Raw genomic sequence first — 9,901 nt, forward strand, 5'->3', positions numbered from 1 at the left:
CTGGAGAGACGAGAATCCAAGATTTTCTCCACCACGTACTCCAACTCGCCCTCAACCAACACCGGAGCAGGAGGCTCAACAGAGGGAACCACAGGTACAACGTACCGCCACAACAAAGACCTATGGAACACGTTGTGAATGGCAAACGACACCGGAAGATCCAAGCGAAAGGACACAGGATTAAGGATTTCCAATATCTTGTAAGGACCGATGAAGCGAGGCTTGAATTTAGGAGAGGAGACCTTCATAGGAACAAATCGAGAAGACAGCCATACCAAATCCCCAACACGAAGTCGGGGACCCACACCGCGGCGGCGGTTGGCAAAACGCTGAGCCTTCTCCTGTGACAACTTCAAGTTGTCCACCACATGATTCCAAATCTGCTGCAACCTATCCACCACAGAATCTACCCCAGGACAGTCAGAAGGCTCCACATGTCCCGAGGAAAAACGAGGATGGAAACCAGAGTTGCAGAAAAATGGCGAGACCAAAGTAGCGGAACTAGCCCGATTATTAAGGGCAAACTCAGCCAACGGCAAGAAGGTCACCCAATCATCCTGATCCCCAGAAACAAAACACCTCAAATAAGCCTCCAAAGTCTGATTAGTTCGCTCCGTTTGTCCATTAGTCTGAGGATGAAAGGCAGACGAAAACGACAAATCAATGCCCATCTTAGCACAAAAGGATCTCCAGAACCTGGAAACAAACTGGGATCCTCTGTCAGACACGATATTCTCAGGAATGCCATGTAAACGAACCACATTCTGAAAGAACAAAGGAACCAGATCGGAAGAGGAAGGCAGCTTAGGCAAAGATACCAAATGGACCATCTTGGAAAAGCGATCACATACCACCCAGATGACAGACATGCCCTGAGACACCGGAAGATCTGAAATGAAATCCATGGAAATGTGTGTCCAAGGCCTCTTCGGGACAGGCAAGGGCAAGAGCAACCCGCTGGCACGAGAACAGCAAGGCTTAGCTCGAGCACAAGTCCCACAGGACTGCACAAATGACCGCACATCCCGCGACAAGGAAGGCCACCAAAAGGACCTAGCCACCAAATCTCTGGTGCCAAAAATTCCCGGATGCCCTGCCAACACCGAGGAATGAACCTCGGAAATGACTCTGCTGGTCCATTTAACAGAAACAAACAGTCTGTCAGGTGGACAAGAGTCAGGTCTACCAGCCTGAAATCTCTGCAACACACGTCGCAAATCTGGAGAAATGGCTCACAAGATTACTCCCTCTTTAAGAATACCAACTGGTTCTGCGACTCCAGGAGAGTCAGGCACAAAGCTCCTTGAAAGAGCATCAGCCTTCACATTCTTTGAACCTGGTAAATACGAGACCACAAATCAAAACGGGAGAAAAACAATGACCAACGGGCCTGTCTAGGATTCAGGCGTTTAGCAGACTCGAGATACATCAGATTTTTGTGATCAGTCAAGACCACCACACGATGCTTAGCACCCTCGAGCCAATGACGCCACTCCTCAAATGCCCACTTCATGGCAAGCAACTCCCGATTGCCAACATCATAATTCCGCTCAGCAGGCAAAAACTTCCTAGAGAAAAAAGCACATGGTCTCATTACAGAGCAACCAGGGCCTCTCTGCGACAAAACGGCCCCTGCCCCAATCTCAGAAGCATCCACTTCAACCTGAAAGGGAAGTGAGACATCAGGCTGGCACAAAACAGGCGCTGAAGTAAACCGGCGCTTCAACTCTTGGAAAGCCTCCACGGCTGCAGGAGCCCAGTTAGCAACATCAGAACCTTTCTTGGTCATATCCGTCAAAGGTTTAACAACGCTAGAAAAATTAGCGATAAAACGACGGTAGAAGTTAGCAAAGCCCAAGAACTTCTGAAGACTCTTAATTGACGTGGGTTGAGTCCAATCATGAATAGCTCGGACCTTGACTGGGTCCATCTCCACCGCAGAAGGGGAGAAAATAAAACCCAAAAAGGGAACCTTCTGTACTCCAAAGAGACACTTTGAGCCCTTAACAAACAAAGCATTCTCACGCAAAACCTGAAACACCATCCTGACCTGCTCTACATGCGAGTCCCAATCATCAGATAAAAACAGAATATCATCCAGATAAACAATCATAAATTTATCCAGATACTTCCGGAAAATATCATGCATAAGGGACTGAAACACTGAAGGAGCATTAGAGAGCCCAAAAGGCATCACCAAGTACTCAAAATGACCTTCGGGCGTATTAAATGCAGTTTTCCATTCATCTCCTTGCTTAATGCGCACAAGGTTGTACGCACCACGAAGATCTATCTTGGTGAACCACTTGGCACCTTTAATCCGGGCAAACAAGTCCGACAACAGAGGCAAAGGATACTGAAATTTAACAGTGATTTTATTCAGAAGCCGATAGTCAATACAAGGTCTCAAAGATCCGTCCTTCTTGGCCACAAAAAAGAATCCCGCACCAAGAGGGGAAGAGGATGGACGGATATGCCCCTTCTCCAGAGACTCCTTGATATACGAACGCATTGCGGCATTCTCAGGTACAGACAGATTAAATAATCTTCCCTTAGGAAATTTACTACCCGGAATCAAATCTATAGCGCAGTCACAGTCCCTATGAGGAGGAAGAGCACTGGACCTGGACTCGCTGAATACATCCTGATAATCAGATAAATACTCAGGAACTTCCGAAGGAGTAGAGGAAGCAATAGACACCGGCGGGGAATCACCATGAATTCCCTGACAGCCCCAACTTGACACAGACATTGCCTTCCAATCCAAGACTGGATTATGGGTCTGTAACCATGGCAGACCCAAAACGACCAAATCATGCATTTTATGCAGAACAAGAAAACAAATCACCTCCCGATGTTCAGGAGTCATGCACATGGTTACCTGTGTCCAAAACTGCGGTTTATTTTCCGCCAATGGCGTAGCATCAATACCTCTAAGAGGGATAGGATTTACCAATGGCTCAAGAACAAAACCACAGCGCTTGGCAAACGACAGATCCATAAGACTCAGGGCAGCACCTGAATCCACAAACGCCATAACAGGGTAGGAAGACAATGAGCAAATTAAAGTCACAGACAAAATAAATTTAGGTTGCAAATTACCAATGGCGACAGGGCTAACAACCCTTGTAAGGCGTTTAGAGCATGCTGATATAACATGTGTAGAATCACCACAGTAAAAACACAACCCATTCTGCCGTCTATGATTTTTCCGTTCATTTCTAGTCTGAATTCTATCACATTGCATTAAATCAGGTGTTTGTTCAGACAACACCACCAGAGGATTAGCAGTTTTGCACTCCCGCAAACGCCGGTCAATTTGAATAGCCAGCGCCATGGAATCATTCAGACTTGTAGGAATGGAGAAACCCACCATCACATTCTTAATGGCTTCAGAAAGGCCATTTCTGAAATTTGCGGCCAGAGCACACTCATTCCACTGAGTAAGCACGGACCATTTCCGAAATTTTTGGCAATACACTTCAGCTTCATCCTGGCCCTGAGAAATAGCCAGCAAGGCTTTTTCTGCCTGAATTTCAAGATTGGGTTCCTCGTAGAGCAATCCGAGCGCCAGAAAAAACGCATCAATATTTGCCAATGCCGGATCTCCTGGCGCTAGCGAGAAAGCCCAATCCTGAGGGTCGCCCCGCAAGAAAGAGATAACAATTTTAACTTGCTGAGCTGAGTCTCCAGATGAACGGGGTCTCAGAGAAAGAAACAATTTACAATTATTCCTGAAATTCCTAAACTTAAATCGATCTCCAGAGAACAGTTCAGGAATAGGTATTTTAGGTTCAGACATAGGACTACTGGTAACAAAATCTTGTATGCCCTGCACACGAGCAGCAAGCTGATCCACACTTGTAATCAGAGCCTGGACATTCATGTCTGCAGCAAGCTTAAGCAACTCAGAGGTAAAGGGGAGGAAGAAAGAGAGGAAAAAAAAAAAAACTCAGAATTTCCTTTCTTATTATCCCACTTCTGCAATGCATTAAACATTCAACTTTGGCCTGGCATACTGTTATGACCCCAATGGCAGAGGGTCTCTGCAATAAATACCAAGTCTGCAAACACAAAAAAACAGCTCATAGGGCAGTGGTAACTGGGCTGACCGTATATCTAATCCTAGCACCACAAATAGCAGCAGCCGGGGAACGTGCCTACGTTGGTTCTAGACGTCTCGCGCCAGCCGGAGAACTAACTAACCCTAGAAGGGAAAAGATAGACCTTTCTTGCCTCCAGAGAAAAGACCCCAAAAGTTGGATACAAGCCCCCAACAAATAATAACGGTGAGGTAAGAAGAAAAGACAAACGTAAGAATGAACTAGGTATTTAGCAAAGAGAGGCCCACTGACTAATAGCAGAATATAGTAAGATGACTTATACGGTCAGCAAAAACCCTATCAAAAATATCCACGCTGGATATTCAAGAACCCCCGAACCGTCTAACGGCCCGGGGGGAGAATACCAGCCCCCTAGAGCTTCCAGCAAAATCAGGAATCACATTTAGTACAAGCTGGACAAAAAATAAGAGCAATACAAATAACCAAAAAACAAGGAAGCAGGACTTAGCTTAATTTTGCATGAACCAGGACCAGCAGACAGGAGCAAACAGAAAGGACTGATGACAACGATGCCAGGTACCAGACTAAGAATTCAGGAAGTTCATATAGCAACACCCCTGGACTAACGACCCAGGTGGGTGCCAAACTAGGGAAAGACAATCTCAGAGTCATACCACTAGTGACCACAAGAGGGAGCCAAAAAAGTCTAATTCACAACACTGGTCATCCTGGGATTTTTGGGACCAGAGATTTGGTGGCTAGGTCCTTTTGGTGGCCTTCCTTGTCTCGGGATGTGCGTTCTTTTGTGCAGTCCTGTGGCACTTGTGCTCGGGCTAAGCCCTGCTGTTCTCGTGCCAGTGGGTTGCTTTTGCCCTTGCCAGTCCCGAAAAGGCCTTGGACGCATGTTTCCATGGATTTTATTTCAGATCTTCCTGTCTCTCAGAGGATGTCTGTCATCGGGGTGGTTTGTGATCGCTTTTCTAAGATTGTCCATTTGGTACCCTTGCCTAAATTACCTTCCTCCTCTGATTTGGTGCCATTATTTTTTCAACATGTGGTTCGTTTGCATGGCATTCCGGAGAACATTGTGTCGGACAGAGGTTCCCAGTTTGTCTCTAGGTTTTGGCGGTCCTTTTGTGCTAAGATGGGCATTGATTTGTCTTTTTCTTCGGCTTTCCATCCTCAAACAAATGGCCAAACCGAACGAACCAACCAGACTTTGGAAACCTATCTGAGATGCTTTGTTTCTGCTGATCAGGATGATTGGGTGACCTTCTTGCCAATGGCTGAGTTCGCCCTTAATAATCGGGCTAGTTTGGCTACTTTGGTTTCGCCTTTTTTTGCAATTCTGGTTTTCATCCTCGTTTTTCTTCGGGGCAGGTTGAGCCTTCTGACTGTCCTGGTGTGGATTCTGTGGTGGACAGGTTGCAGCAAATTTGGACTCACGTAGTGGACAATCTGACATTGTCCCAGGAGAAGGCTCAACGTTTCGCTAACCGCCGTCGTTGTGTTGGTCCCCGACTTCGTGTTGGGGATTTGGTTTGGTTGTCTTCTCGTTATGTTCCTATGAAGGTTTCTTCTCCTAAGTTTAAGCCTCGTTTCATTGGTCCTTATAAGATTTCTGAAATTCTCAACCCTGTGTCATTTCGTTTGGTCCTTCCAGCTTCTTTTGCCATCCATAATGTGTTCCATAGGTCGTTGTTGCGGAGGTACGTGGCGCCTATGGTTCCCTCCGTTGATCCTTCTTGGTTGAGGGGGAGTTGGAGTATGTGGTGGAAAAAATTTTGGATTCTCGTATTTCGAGACGGAAGCTTCAGTACCTGGTTAAGTGGAAGGGCTATGGTCAGGAGGATAATTCCTGGGTTGTTGCCTCCGATGTCCATGCTGCCGATTTAGTTCGTGCCTTTCATTTGGCTCGTCCTGATCGGCCTGGGGGCCCTGGTGAGGGTTCGGTGACCCCTCCTCAAGGGGGGGGTACTGTTGTGAATTCCGTTCTCGGACTCCCTCCTGTGGTCATGAATGGTACTTTGGTTAGTTCTGCTTTTGGACTCCCTCTGGTGGCATCGAGCGGAACTGCTGGTCACTGAGGTTGGCTTTATCAGCTGCTCTCGTTTATTGCTATGCTGGCTTCCCTATTTAACTCCACTCAGATCGTTACTTCATGCCAGCTGTCAATGTATCAGTATTGGTTCAGATCTCTCTTGGACTTCTCTGAGGACCTGTCTACTCCAGCAGAAGCTAAGTCCCTGCTACTTCATTTGTTGTTACTGCTGCCTGAATATATTTCTTAGTACTGCTTAATTCTAGTCCAGCTTGCTATCATGATATTTCCTTGCTAGCTGGAAGCTCTGGGGTGCAGTGTTGCACCTCCACACCGTGAGTCGGTGTGGGGGTCTTTTTGCATACTCTGCGTGGTTTTTGTAGTTTTTTGTGCTGACCGCATAGTTTCATTTTCTATCCTCTGACTATTAGTGAAGTCTGGCCTCCTTTGCTAAAACCTGTTTCATTCCTGTGTTTGTGACTTTCCTCTTAACTCACAGTCAATATATGTGGGGGGCTGCCTTTACCTTTGGGGAATTTCTCTGAGGCAAGGTTAGGCTTCTATTTCTATCTTTAGGGGTAGTTAGCTCTTAGGCTGTGAAGAGGCGTCTAGGGAGAGTTAGGTACGCTCCACGGCTATTTCTAGTGTGTGTGATAGGAGTAGAGTTTGCGGTCAGCAGAGTTCCCACTTCCCCAGAGCTAGTCCCGATTTTGAGTTTACTCATCAGGTCATTCCGGGTGCTCCTAACCACCAGGTCCATAACAGAGAGCCCCTGATGTGCCTAAACAGTGGAACCCCCCACAAGTGACACCATTTTGGAAAGTAGAGCCCATAAGGAAATTATCTAGATGTGTGGTGAGCACTTTGACCCACCAAATGCTTAGCAGAAGTTTATAAAGTACAGACGTAAAAATAAAACATATTTTTTCACAAACATGATTTTTTCGCCCCCAATTTTTTATTTTCCCAAGGTTAACAAGAGCAATTGGACCCCAAAAGTTGTTGTACAATTTGTCCTGAGTACGCTGATACCCCATATGTTGGGGTAAACCCCTGTTTGGGTGCATGGGAGAGCTTGGAAGGGAAGGATCACTGTTTTACTTTTTCAACTCAGAATTGGCTGTAATTGAGATCGGATGCCATGTCACGTTTGGAGAGCCCCTGATGTGCCTAAACAGTGGAAACACACCAATTCTAACTGAAACCCTAAACCAAACACATCCCTAACCCTTATCCCAACCATAACCCTAACCACACCCCTAACCTGAACACGCCCCTAACCCTAATCCCAACCACACCCCTAACCCCAACACACCCCTAACCCCAACACACCCCTAACCCTAATCCCAACCCTAACCAAACCCCTAACTCCAACACACCCCTAACCCTAATCCCAACCATAACCCTAACCACACCCCTAACCCTGACACACCCCTAACCCTAATCTGAACCCTAATCCCAACCGTAAATGTAATCCAAACCCTAACCCTAACTTCAGCCCCAACCCTAACTTTAGCCCCAACCCTAACTTTAGCCCCAGCCCTAACTGTAGCCCTAACCCTAACTTTAGCCACAACCCTAACTTTAACCCTAATGGGAAAATGGAAATAAATACTTTTTTTATTTTATTATTTTTCCTAACTAAGGGGAGGATGAATGGGGGTATGATTTACTATTTATAGTGGGGGGTTTTAGCGGATTTTTATGATTGGCAGCTGTCACACACTAAAAGACGCTTTTTATTGCAAAAAATAGTTTTTGCGTCTCTATGTTTTGAGAGCTATAATTTTTCCATATTTTGGTCCACAGAGTCATGTGAGGTCTTGTTTTTTGCGGGACGAGTTGACGTTTTTATTGGTACCATTTTTGGGCATGTGACATTTATTGATTGCTTTTTAATGTTTATTTATATCCGTCTTTTTGATTGCGTGTTATTCACTTTTTGTTCGGCGGTGTGATAAAGCGTTGATTTTTGCCTCGTTTTTTTTTTTTACGATGTTCACTGAAGGAGTTAACTAGTGTGAGTTTTATAGGTCGGTTCGTTACGGATGCGGCGATAATAAATATATGTACTTTTATTGTTTTTTTTTAATTTAGATAAAGAAATGTATTTATTGGAACAATATATATATGTATATATATATATATATATATATATATATATATATATATATATTTATTTATTTAGGGTTTTTTTTTCACATGATAATATATATATATTTTTTTACTTTTTAACTTTGTCCCAGGGTGGAACATCATGTTATAGTGTCAGATCGCTGATCTGACACATTGCACAGCATTGTGGCAGATCAGCGATCTGACAGGCAGTGCTGCAGGCTTGCTGGCACCAGCTCTCAGCAGGTGCTTGCAAGCCACCTCCCTGCAGGACCTGGAAGGAGCCCCATGGCCATTTTGGATCCGGGGCCTGCAGGGAGGAGACACTCGGAACAACGCGATCACATCGCTTTGTTCCGAGAGTCTCAGAGAAGCACGCAGGGAGCCCCCTCCCTGCACGATGCTTCCCTATGCCGCAGAAACGCTGCAATCATGTTTGATCGCAGTGTTCCAGCGGTTAATGTGCCGGGTAGGGTTGAGCGACTTTCATTTTTTTAAGATCGAGTAGGGTTTTGGGAAACCCGATTTTGTCCAGAGTCGAGTCGAGTGCAGTCGGCCGATTATCGCTAAAAGTCGGGGATCGACCGAAACACGAAACCCAATGCAAGTCAATGGGGAAGCATAGTCGGCAGTGAGTGGAGGCCAGGAAAACACCTACAGTGCCCATTTTAATGCCAAAAACATCCATTCTTGTTTCTGAAGCTTGCCAATCTTAATTAACTGTATAATAATAGTTGGGCATAGGGAATTGGGGGAAAGTTGTGGGGGGAGTAGGGCTGGCTCAAGTTTTTCGTGGGCCCAGGAAATGCGGACTACGTCACGGCGGTGTTGAAGGGAAAGGTAAGTATTTAAACGTTGCAAGTGCTGTGATCCTGAGCAAGCAGGGGGGGGGCCCACTCGTTCGCATTGGCACAGGGGGGGGGCCCACTCGTTCGCATTGGCACTGGCACAGGGCCCCTCAAAGTACGGCGGTGTGTTTGCATGGCGGGGGCGCCTCCCACCAGCAGCGACACTTTTGCGTACTCTGAGGGGCCCTGTGCCAGTGACGTCGCCAACGAGTATGCCCCCCCCACCTGATGAAGGAACCTGCACTTTCATCTGCACCTTCCTCTTTGTCCCTGTGTAAGGTGGTATAACATGCGGGAAGGGGAACCTTACTTTCAGCAGGGTCAGATTCTGGCTGTGTAGAGTACAAGGGGAATGTAGTGGTCTAGGTCAATGTACCAGCAGACTCATTTAGCAGTGGCTGGGCAATGGGCAGGATGAGGAGGAAACAGATATAGGGCCAAAGAATAAAGTAGGCTAAATGCAGTTCAAAATTGGTAACAGGACTAAACAGGCGGCATTGCTTTGTTCAGTGGAGTAGCAAACCCAAGAGCAGCAGACACTGTTTCAAGGGCCTAACCACACTAGTAGGCCAAATGCAGTTTAATATCTGATAGTATAGGGCGAAAGCCAGAATGTGGAAGCTCAGCTTTGTTCAGTTGAGGACAACACCAGGGAGGGGCAGTGTTGTGAATTTGGATTCTGGGCTCCCCCGGTGGCCGCTTGTGGAATTGGACTTGTCATCCTCTTTCCTGTTTCACCTGGTTCCATCAGTAGTGGGTGTCGCTATTTAAGCTCATTTCTCTGGTGGTTTCTTGCCGGTCAACAATGTTATCTGATGCCTCTCAGTGCTTGT

This window comes from Ranitomeya variabilis, chromosome 3 (assembly GCF_051348905.1).
Source record: "Ranitomeya variabilis isolate aRanVar5 chromosome 3, aRanVar5.hap1, whole genome shotgun sequence".
Lineage (NCBI taxonomy): Eukaryota > Metazoa > Chordata > Amphibia > Anura > Dendrobatidae > Ranitomeya > Ranitomeya variabilis.